We start from the raw sequence: 13,287 nt of genomic DNA, 5'->3' as shown, positions 1-13,287 counted from the left end.
AAAATTTACGGATTAAATTTATATTAGCTCGATTAAAAGATTCATCTCAAAAAATTTGGACAGAGAGAACGGTGTCGTGGAATATGGGGTTGATTTGAATTTTGATTTTGTTAAGTAGAAGTGGATGTGCATGAAAAGCTGAGACTTTATTGCGATTAAGGCATGGTATAGATACATTAAATGGGGGTAGATGGGGGTTTGTCTTTCACCACTCAGTGGTATCAGGATTCATTAATGAGGGACCTGACCCAAGATTCCAGAATTATACATATATATATATATATTTTTTGTAAGACGGTCGTGAATCTTTATCCGTGAGACGGGTTAATTGTACCGATATTCACAATAAAAAATAATACTCTTAGCATAAAAAATAATATTTTTTCATGTATAACACAAATAAGATATATGTATCACAAAATACGACCTGTGAGATCGTCTCACACAAGTTTTTGCCATATATACACACATTATCTCCTTTTTTTAAAAAAAAAAAGAAATTTGATTACAATTTAATTTAATGAAAATTTATAAAACCACGAAACTAAATTCATTAAGCATGAGTGAAAAAATATATATTAATTTATTCATCAAAGGGAAAATTGGTTGATCGTGTGAAATATGAAGGAAAATAGAGGCGAAATTTATGTAGAAATTTAATGAGAAAAAACTAGTTATCAATTAATTTAAAGAAAATATAATTTTTATTAAACTTGATGAAGTTATTGAATGAAGATGATTTGAAACATTTAAGTAATTTAAAATGGAGGCATCAATTAAAAACTGTGAGAGATTTGAAAAAAAAAATTGAGAAAGATTATTAACTAAAATCTGTTTTGAATTGATGATTCTTAAATTTTTCAAGAAATATATATTCTTCAAATCGTTAACAATATTCTTATATACTTTTACACACAAAAAATTTAATATTATTATTTTATTTATCCTTTTATCTTTACTAGAAAAATGCACGTGCGTTGCACGTGAAATACTAAACTACCGAAAATATATGTACTAAATTTTAATAATATTTAAATGAATTAAAACATGGTTAATAACATTTATCAACTGAAACAAACTAAGTCATAAAAAATAAAAAATCATGACTATAGACGGTATATAAATCAGAGTAAGTATCTTATCCACTTGACAAACTTTCCAATATACTTCTTGGTTGATTTTGACAACTCAACAGCTCTTTGTCGTAGTTTGTTATAATATACATATAACTATTTTGATATGCTCAACAAGTATCTGATCGTCTTTAACATCTATTATGTTATTTACAATCCTTATCCGGGATCTGACATGCTCGTAGTTTGCTTCTTTATCACGACATTTTTTCGATTTTCTATATTGTTTTTATTTGATAATCTTATTTTCCGACTATTTTTTTGTTGTTAAATGATTTTTCAGCTTTTGACAATCATCAACTATAATTCCTAAGAAAAAATGCTTTTACTCGTGATAAATTTTCAATTGTGACTAAAAGTATTTATAACATATATATTCTTCAACAACATAACCATTGAATGGTGTTGCACCTTCTTCAAATATTGTGATATTTGTGATATCATTTTTATATATTTAGTATCAATATTATCAACATATAGCTGTAAGGTTAATAAATTTTTAACAACTATTTCTCAATCAGTGTAAGAAAAATACTTGAAATATCTTCAAATGGCTATATCTTAGAATTGTGTCCTCATTTAATTTGACACAATTCAAGAAAGTCATCTTGATCGTCATTTTTTGGAAGCTTTGAAATAATGATTGCGAGCATCATGTCATGAGAATGATATAGTTTCAATCTCATTTGTTGCGTTTAGAACATAATATTATATTATTCATTGAAACAAAATAAATTTTCTTCTATCGAGTTTATATTTTGTTTTATAATATTTTATATCTTGTGGAACGACATACAAAATTAATTATTGTATTTTAAAAAGCTTGAGAAGAGGTACGAATAATGTAATTAAGATATGCATATGAGATATCATTCAAATATATGTCAAAGTATTTGTCTTATTCAATATCTCATCTAATAATATAACCATTTAGATTTGATGAGCATTTTATGATAGTCAAAATTAATTTGATGAAATATTGTAGAATTTTATTTGAAGTTCAATATTTTGCTAAGTGAATTTATTTGACGAGGAGTTTTCTATTCTACCATCATATATGTTATGAATTAGCTAGTTAGACACTTTGACTAAAAAAAGAGACAAAAACAATCTCGTATCACCTCGAAATATATCGAAATAATATTGGAGAAAATAAAGTGAAACTGACTCAATGTCTCAATAAAATGTACAGAATTGATCTGTTATATTGTGTCAACAAAGTTTTAGAATTGTTCTCATACCATTATAAATAGAATGAGAATTATGCACAATTTGTTTTTCATGTATTTCTTTTTCTAAATGAAGAATTTTTTCTTTTTGAAAAAACTATTTTATTGAGAAATATTGACATTTTATATGACATTTATATGTCGCACAATCATGAAGTAGCAACATAATCATTATATAACACTTAACGTACACATACAATTCTTCAATTCCTTCTTCATTATGTTTCGTTGAAATTTAAATCTGGATCATTCTTGATCTTAACATTTTTCTTTAAATATGATTTAATATATATGTATATGTTTCATGTTACTTAATTATACCTAATTTCAAATATCTATAAAAAAATGTGCTTGAATTATATCATACAGAAATTAGGACATAGTATGTAGGACCGAATACTTGCTGCTTTACCAAAAGCTATAGCTGGTGCAACTCAAATCTTTTAAATTGCGCAGCAGCTCAAGCACCACAGTTCGGCCGCTCAAGCAAGCATGGACAATTATTGCATCCAACAATCTTCCTCCCAATAATTGCACTCCTTGCAATCAATGAGAATCGAACTCGTGACCTTGGCTCTGATACCAATTGTAAGACCGAGCGCTTGCCGTTTTACCAAAAGCTATAGCTAGTAGTAATTGTGCAACTCAAATCTTTTAAACCGCGCAGCAGCTCAAGCACCACGGTTCGACCGCTCTACCAAGCAGGGACAATTATCGCACCCAACATAGTAATACACAACATTATTTTTTTTATTTAACATGTATTTTTTTTCATCAACTATGTTTGTCAAAACTTTTTTGTTCAAAATTTAACGCATTTCGTAGACTATATATATGAAAAACAAAGAAATTATATAATTCACAGAAACCATTTACTATTCTCTTCGAAGAACAGAAGACACAAAATACGTGGCTTTGATTGATGTACTCTCATACTTATTTTTATATAAACAACAAGACACGTCATATAATATCAGAAAAATCAATTATCGCCAACAATACTAACCAAAACGAATAAAAAAATCATAACAAAAACAACCTCGATAAGAAAAAAAATGATAACTCAAAGTTTAAAAATAATTTATTTAGTACAATAACAAAAAATTTGAAGTATATACGAGCAATAAAAAGCATAAATCACTCTCAAATTAAATATTAACTCATATTATTCACAATCTGTAGAAATTTTCCAATTTTTTTTTCAAATAAAGAGAAGAAGCCTTATTAATGTCATCGGTTTATAGATATTCATTCCACTTCTTTAAAAAACACATGAAAAATGGTGCCTTGAAATCCTAATAAAACTATTTAGAAAAGCAGCCGTAAAAATATAATACAAAGTCAGACAATTTTTCTTAAACCATAGAAAAATATTAGACTATTGACTAACTATATCTAGCAATAACAAAGCATGCGTTAACTTGTGATATAATTAAAATTTAGAATCATGCATAATCATTGAATTAGAGCAAAATCGCATGCCAAAAATCTACTGGATATTATATATTTTAATAATTTATCCATATTTGTCGTTCACCAGAGGACTCTTAGACCTGTCAAATTTTGTAGTTCACCTATTATTTTCATGATAAATAATATTACAAAAATAATATAAGCAAGAACATAAAAACTCAAATTAAAATGCCTACTATTAATTTAAGTAAAAAAAATCGATTAGAGAATATAATAATGTCGTAAAAAATTTAAATATTGATTTATAGACAGAAGTTTGAAAATACATTTGCCCCAATAAATAAAAAATGTTATCTCTTGATATTCTGAGACATAAGGTAAAAACGAAGAAATATTTCAATCTTTTTAATATTTTCTAAATCACTTCAAACTAAGTAATCTAAGCAAACAGAAAACATGCATTATGTGTTTAAAAATTAACAAAATATCTCAACAATAAAAAAATTGAAAAATAACCGTTTTTGTTGGATATTTGATTTTGTTTTCTCTTTTCTTTGTGCAAACAAACAAATCATATAAACAATGCAAACACAATTACATGATCAACACAAAAGACATATAACAATCAAACATGTTAACGCTAGGGTAAAAAAAAACTCCTCTCATTGCAAGAACACAAAATGATCAAATGGAGCATATTATTTAGTAATATTTATTTAGCAGCATTTATAAAAAAATTGACTAAATAACTTAAAAACAATGTTTGAAATCACTTAAAGACAAATATTTCTCTCAATCACATATCTCTATTGACACTTAAAAGTCTGAAAATATTTTTATTCTAAATGGGAGAAAGAAATTTTGTATGACATTAATATTTATAAATAATTTATTTTTATTCAATCCGACTCATTTTCCTTTGTCTTCCTGTTATTATTTGACGGCAATGTATAAATTTAAGTAACTAAAATTAAATTTAAAGTAAATTAAAATAATAATTAGTTTGATTGAGTTAAATACACTATTAATGATCTTATTAAACTAGGATAAATAATAATTAGTTTGATTGAGTTAAATACACTATTAATGATCTTATTAAACTAAGATAAAAAAATGAATTAAATAACACCATTAACATGACAAATTGTAAAACAAAAAAATAATATAATAGTAAGCTCAAAAATGAAAGTCATATACTTAATAGATTAATAATAGATAATATATTATTTAGTAATATGTATTTAACATCATATATTGAAAATTGATTAAAAAAATATGTATTAAAGATTATTATTAAATGAAGGTAAGGATATTTATGTAAATTCACAATTCACATTCATATATTTATATTAGTAGTATTAGTATTAGTATAGATAGATATAGATAGATATAGATTATTTGTAAGATTTTTTCACAAAACAACTTTTAATCTCGGCTATTGAATTTAAAAGTTTAGTAATTAGTAAATAAATAATAAGGATAAGGATTAAAAGTTTAGTAATTAGTAAATAAATAATAAGGATAAGGACAAAAGAGTAAATGCATAATTGTAATTAATAGATAATAATAAGGATAAGGACAATGTGGTAAATTCACAATTCAATTTGTATAAGTAAATAAATAATAAGGATAAGGACAAAAGAGTAAATGCATAATTGTAATTAATAATTAATAATAAGTATTGAATTTAAAAGTTTAGTAATTAGTAAATAAATAATAAAGATAAAGACAAAAGAGTAAATGCATAATTGTAATTAATAAATAATAATAAGGATAAGGACAATGTGGTAAATTCACAATTCAATCTGTATATTGATGTAGATATAGATAATTAATAATAAGTATTGAATTTAAAAGTTTAGTAATTAGTAAATAAATAATAAGGATAAGGACAAAAGAGTAAATGCATAATTGTAAATAATAGATAATAATAAGGATAAGGACAATATGGTAAATTCACAATTCAATCTGTATATTTATATAGATATAGATTTATTATATTTTCATTGTTCAAGTGAAATTTTGTTTGGACTTTCCAAGCTATAGATTCTAAATTGTTAAAAATATTTCATCAATTGAATTTTTTATTTCCCTAACAATCTCTTTTGAATTATTGATACTATTGTTTTTAATTACATCTAAGTTATAATTTTTTTACAGAATTATTTTTTTTAATGATGTGTGAATCTGCTGTCACTATTTTTTAGTTTGCACTGAATAAACTTTTGAACTAACGCAATAGTTCGGATGTAGTGAAACAATTTTATAATTAAGTGAGTCTAGTGAAACAATTTAGTTACAAAAAGGTATGATGAAAGTGAAAAAATAAAATATTGTTTATTTTCTCATACAATAATTCGCCTTTTATTTACAAAATCAAGTACGTGAATATCATTATGTGAATATTAATAAGAGTGAGTCTCATGTGAGACCGTCTCACGGATCTTAATCTGTGAGACAGGTCAACCCTACTCATATTCACAAAAAAAACTAGTACTCTTAGAATAAAAAATAATATTTTTTCATTGATAACACAAATAAGAGATGCGTCTCACAAATACGACCCGTGAGATCGTCTCACACAAGTATTTGCCTATTAATAATCGTATATTTTATTTTAAAATATTTCTTCTAGAGTAGGTCTCTTGTGAGAAGGTCTCACGAATCTTTATTTGTGAGACGGGTCAACCCTACTGATTTCACAATAAAAAGTAATAATCCTAGTATAAAAAGTAATATTTTTTCATGGATGACCCAAATAAAATATATGTCTCACAAAGTACGATCCGTGAGACCGTCTCACACAAGTTTTTTTTTTTTTTTAAATGGAGCTTTAAGAAACAATTGAAGAAAAATAGTGTTCGGAAGTGTATATATTCTCATTTTAGAATTTGGGAAAAATATCAAGAATAATTTTACCTCTTCGTAATTCACAGCACCCGGGCTTCCAACTGCTATCATTGCCGACAAACACGCTTACCTAATCTTTCAACGCGACATTTGTTCATGCCAATACGAAAGGACAAATAGCTTAGTGTTAATAACATAATAATTAATCGATGCCGACCGGGATATTTATTTAAAAATAGGTTTTCTGTTAGACGATCTCACGGATCTTTATATTTGAAATGAGTCAATCATGCTCATATTTATAATAAAAAGTAATATTTTTTTATAAGTGATCTAAATAGAATATCCTACTCAAATTGACACGTGAGAATGTTTCAATGAAGTTTTCGTGTTAATTTAACTAACTCCAGCCGAGCATTTCGAAAGTCAATTTGATTCTTGTAATAAGAAATGCTTAATCAAACTTTATATTCAAAATTGTTAATTTTTTATATATACAGCTAACTCGATATTATAATTAATTTCATATGTTTATTACTAGATTATAATTATATTTATGAAATACCATTAATCGTCATCTGAAGAAAAAAAAAAATTATTGGCAATTGTGAGATGGACAACAGTTCTGCAGATTTAACAATATGTTTTTATATATAATATAACATACAGGTCCATATGAAAAATATTATATATACATGGATCTCTTTAACCATTGAATTAACATCTGAGATATTAACATAGTGTTTGAAAATATTTTAAAAAATTATTTTGAATTTTTTCTTTACAAAATTTCTTCTATTTTATAAAAAAAATATTCATAATTATTTTTTAAAGTATTTAAAAATACTACCTAAAAACATCCAATAGAAACATTGAGATAAACTATGGTTGAGGGGGAGCTTCCTCCCATCCCTTCCCTTTTCGACCTCATTGTCCACTCATCGATCTTTATTCTTATTTTAAATTAAATAAATATATTTTTATATTTTATTTACATCGTTAAATGATTACTATTTTAAATAATAATAATTTTATTTTAAAAAAATTTATTATAAATTTGAAATGAAATAATACAACAGAGCAAAACAAACACTTACATATAATTTAAAATGACATATAAATTAAACGTTCTGAAATTTGTAAAATACAAATTCGCGGATTTTGGTTTTATTGTGTTTTTTTATAAATGTCTAATTATATGATTTGATTTTTATAATTTCATATTTTATTTATATTTATTATTAATAATTGGTACAATATTTTTTTAAAAATAAAAAAGAAATGAGGTGGTGAAGCCCAATGGGCGGGCCTTCCACCCAAGGCTTTTCCACGCGTAATGAATGGGCTATGAAAAAAAAATAAGTTTGAACGCCGAGCTGATGTAGACTCATATTGATTTGGTGTTCAAATCTATTAGTTTGAATACTAATGTGGATGTCCTTTACTAACCATGACATTAGAAAAATAGTTATTTTTCCACTAACTTGATGTTTTGATTTACTAAATTTTTAAATTTTGGTTTTATTACATTTTTTAGTACTTTGGTATAATTGTTTATGTGGCGACAGAATTGTTGATATCGCACCAAAAAATGTTTACATGACATCAGTAGGTTAAGCTATTATAGTTACAAATAATTATCAAACAACCAAGATTAATTTAAAATCGAAGCGAAAAATGGTTTAAAATACTTGAAAATAGACCTCAGGACCATTAAAAATTTCGACACGACATTTTCGTAAATAAGACATGGTGCGGAAATTCTATTACCATGTCCTCTGAAATTCTATCAACCCATCCTCTGAACTGATGCAAAGGGCGACTAGACTGCTGTGAACAGTGGGATGGTGTTGAAACTGTATTACCATGTATTCTCTAAATTGCTTGAAATTTGTTCTTGGTCTGACTAGGAAAAACTCACGCAAAGTGATCATGTCTGCCACAATTATTGCAAACCTATTGTACTCCAGCACATTTATTACCGTAATGTTCACAATATGGTATAGTCAAACGTTGTCCACTACGATTCCCAAAACTCAAAGAGCTAGAACCAGATTTCTTAAATTGCTCATCTCTGGGTGAAGTGATGCAGAGCCAGATGGACTGAATGTTACTTCCCAGACTGTTGGTGTTGAATAGGAACTCAATTACACTTATTCTCGGACTAGCCTCGGCTCTCTTGGCTAATTCCACTGCATCGTGATAATCATTGGTTTCCACTAGAGACAAAAGGTTGCAAACGATCATTAAATCCTTCAACAAACTTCTCAACAACAGCTACCTGACTAACAACATGAGGAACATACATTAACATAGCATAGAAAGTATCAACATATTCCTCAACAGACTTGTCTTCCTATTTCAGATTATTGAATTTGGAAGCCATACAACTATAGAATGACGGTGGACAATAACCCTCCCGAAATTTCAAATTAAAGATATTCCAAGATGAAACAATCACCTGAGCATTTAGAGTCATCAAAATAGTAGACCGTCATATCTTAACAGGGTCCCTTAACTTATGAAAGGCTAACTTCAGACGACATTTTTGTGGATACTCGATCAAATAAAAAAGATCCTCAATTTCAAAAATCTACAACTCATATTTTTTGGCTTCTTCATTACCACTATAACAAGGTGGATGCATGGTATGGAAATGGGTAATTAACTCATCCATCTTTAAGTTTCTCTATCTGATCAACACTGGGTAACGTTATCATCATCAACACGAGTACGAGGTCTACCACGTCCATGACCTCGACCACTACTCCTACCAGCCGAGGTTTCACTTTCTTTTTTCATTCTATAAAATATAACAAATACTAGTTAGAACGGAAATAAACAAAGCATATAAACACATACTCATTTTGACAAGTAGCATGCACAAGTGCAATGAGCATTTTAGTGCCAAGACTCGAGTGTCTTAGACTTGAGTTCGAGCGTATCTCAGTTTATGCTCTGATACCATGATGTGAGGTCCAAATATTATAATTACAATTAATTTTGAAACAATATTAATTAATTTAAAAGCGGAAAATGGTTTAAAATTCTTTAAAAAGGATCTCAGGACCTGTAAAAATTTTGGAATGACCTCTCCGTAAATATGATAAACCAAAAATTTTAAACACATGAAAAAAAAAGTACTCAAGAACGACCCTGTTATATTCATAAACAATCACATAAGTTTCAATCAGACACAAATCAACAATTTACATGCAACATTCAAATAGAGCCGGCAAGGCTAAAAAAAACATAAACTAAATCCAAGCCATCATGGTAACTCTAAATAATCATACAGATGCACGGGTCATCTCCCCAGTAAATAGTCTCTGACATAAAATTGAAAAGACTCCAATATAAATATAAATGGACTAATTTCGAGACTTCAACTCTGACAACCAAGCAATCACATATCTCACTCGAGAGCTCCACCGGCTGACCTTTAGCCTGATGCTGCAAAACTACTCGAGTGATCGACCATGGTGCCTAACAGCAACCACAGTAGTCCCCCAGTATAAAATACTGATGTTAGGATTCTGATAAGAAACAATTAAACAACAAAAACAACAACAAGCATCATAAATCATGCATGAACATATAATAAAAAAATCATGCTCCATGCAGCTGATAACGATACAACATGAAGGCACAATAACAAACAAATATAATGTCAAGATTTCAAGAGCATATCGCACAGAAAATGTATTAAAATATAGACAATCATTTTTTTGTCTCGTGGATGACTAATCTCGAAAGTCTCCAACTGATTCTGAAATAATAGTCTCGCGTGCCATGAATACAATGCACAGTAGAAATGAGTAACAAAAATGATAGGACTCGACATGTATTTCATAATATCATGTCTAATTCTAAATGTCATAAATATATCAAATACAGGAGCATATAATCAACAAGACATTTAATAACTCATATAATCCACATAATAACATTAATAATCCATAACAATATATAAATATGTTTTAAAACATCATTTATATATTATTGTTATATTTTGTTGAACTGTAACATAGCTAAACCAAATTTGAACCACAACAAGCTCAACTTTGGTCTCCTCAGCCTAACAAATAGTATAACATGCCGAATAATTCCACAATTCACCAAGAAAGCTAAAATAATCTAACTTATTTCCAAAAACTACTGAAGTTGAATTTATTTACTAAAAATCCAACTTAACTATTTAATTATAAAAATTCATCTCAATATTCTCAAAATTTCATCAAAACACTTTTTATTTCCAATAATACCGAAAATCACTTATCGAATTCAATATTTGACTAAAATCAACAACTAATTCAACATTTCGTTTAAATTTCCAACTTTCAAATAATACGATTTTAGTCAACTAATTATAGCTCTAATAAATTCTAACAACTCCGATAATAAAGAAATAACCATAATTCCCAAAATAATCACACAATTTAATTCAATATTAATTCTCAGGGTCTGAGATTATACCTCAAACACGTCCCAATGATCGAATCTATAATATAAACCCAAGTCAATATAACACATTTTAATCAACAAAAATGAATTAAATCGGAGGGACGATTTCCTTCCCCCGAAATCGGAAGCCTACACTTGAACGAATAGGGATCGGAATGAAGCTCAATATACCTCTAGAATAGAAGGTAGTAAATGGACAATAGCGGTAGCCGGTGGCCTCACGGTGGTGCAGAGGCTAGAGCTCGCCTAAAACTTGCCGGAGAAGCTCTGAACTCGGCTGAAAGTCGGCTGAAACACAAGGGAGGAATAGTGCTTCAATTAAACACTCAAAAGGTCATAAAATACCTAAGAAAACGAACCAAACTCTCACCTAAATTGAATCAAGAGCTCGCGTACAACCAGCTCGCTTCAAGTCGTTTTTGGCTGTTTGGTCTTCAGCTGCAGCTCACGGTAGTCGTGGTCCAGTTTTTGAGCAGCGCGGCGGCTTCCATGACGAGCAGAAGGTGGCCGACGAGTTTGGTTGGGGAAAGGGTATCAATTTTATCTTCTTTCTTTATTTGGAATAGAAACGCATGTACGCATATTTGTATTGTATTTAAAATAAATTACTAATTAAAATAGTAATTGTGTCAATTTATCTCGATTTTGTATCTATTTGGCTCTCAGCCTCTCATTTGTAATTTAAACTATGGATGTATTTTATATTATTTAAATTAACTCTAAAATACTTACTAAATTTATATGACATAAATAATTATAATAATTTATCAACTCCATAATTATTTTAATTATATCAAATTATTGGATAATTAATTTACAGGACTTTACAATATTGAAAAATACTGACGTTATATCGAAAATTGTTGAATTGACATCGTAAACACTAATGTAGCAATAAAAATTGTTGTCTTGTCGAATGACAAGTCGACAATTTCACCAAATTTCGAATATTAAAGTTAGTATACAAAAACTAAATGTTGAAAACTTAATTGATAAAAATATAAAATTAGACAAATTAGTGGAAAAAATTCATTTTCCCTACCCACAAAAAAAATATTTAAATTATTCAACCCAACAATCCAGAATTGATGAGTTGAATTGGTTTTTATTGGGAAAGTTGAAATGTTGGTATAATTAATTATAAGGGTCGGGAAACCCCAAAATCTCAAAGCGTGTTGATTATGTTCATATGTTATCTACCCATTATGATAGTTATATACATGAACAACTTTTATAAATATAGTTCTTGATATATATCCAAAAGTATAGGGCTTCCATACACTATATATAAATATCTAAAAAAATATTTTAATTTTTGAAAAAATTTAAAAAACAAAGATGAATTGGTCCTTTGACTTTTTTGTCTTTGAATCACCTTTACTTATTATATAATAATATATTTATATGATATTAGTGTTTATGTGAAAGACTTGTTTTTAACATTGCTCGCTTGTTAGTCATTTTGTTGTATGATCTGAACATATAGTTTGAGTTTTGCGTAAATCGTCATGTTGTGTGATCTAGACGTTGCACCTAAGTGGCTAAGTCCATAACTTTGCTCGCTTGTAAATCGTATTGATGTGTGATTTGGACGTGCAACTTGGACCACTTGCTTGTAAGTCTCATGTTGTATGATATGGACTTGTAACGTTATGTTGTGTGATCTGGACGTTGAACCTAAACCCTTAACATTGCTCGCTTGTAAATAATCATGTAATGTGATCTGGAAGCGTAGATTGAGCTAAACAATCAAATCGTGATGATTGACCCGCTAATAAACATCTATAGGCCTGCACATCAGAATAGAGAAATAAAACTTAAAATAATTTATAAGTACCGCTCATACTAATAAGGTTCATTTTCTTTTCAGAAATTCATGACTTAGAAACTTAAAATTTAAGCTTGTTTGACCTAAACCAATTTTGAGATGAGTGGCTCTTGGAAAGTTTGAATAATATATAATTTTGTATTTTTTTGACATGTTTTTATTTTTTTATTTTTAAAAAAGAGAATATAACTTGTTTAGTAAATTCAATTTTGGCTACTCGCGATGAATTATAAATGGCAAAAACTTGTGTGAGACGGTTTCACGAGTCGTATTTGTGAGACAGATCTCTTATTTGGGTCACTTATGAAAAAATATTACTTTTTATGCTAAGAGTATTATTTTTTATTGTGAATATGGGTAGGGTTGACCC

General features: G+C 28.1%; 1 long non-coding RNA gene across 1 annotated transcript; it reads right to left on the bottom strand.

The window, feature by feature from the left end:
• Nucleotides 1-8,570: 8,570 nt before the first annotated feature.
• Nucleotides 8,571-11,656, bottom strand: LOC140828361 (uncharacterized). Its single transcript, XR_012117166.1, has 4 exons — nucleotides 11,460-11,656; nucleotides 11,261-11,377; nucleotides 9,251-10,111; nucleotides 8,571-8,844 (listed from the first exon to the last, which is right to left on the bottom strand). It is a non-coding gene; the product is annotated as an uncharacterized lncRNA (long non-coding RNA).
• Between the last annotated feature and the right edge of the window lie 1,631 nt (nucleotides 11,657-13,287).

The sequence above is a fragment of the Primulina eburnea genome, chromosome 3 (genome assembly GCF_022965805.1).
Source record: "Primulina eburnea isolate SZY01 chromosome 3, ASM2296580v1, whole genome shotgun sequence".
NCBI classification, from domain to species: domain Eukaryota; kingdom Viridiplantae; phylum Streptophyta; class Magnoliopsida; order Lamiales; family Gesneriaceae; genus Primulina; species Primulina eburnea.
This window is presented reverse-complemented; position numbering and strand designations above follow the sequence as displayed.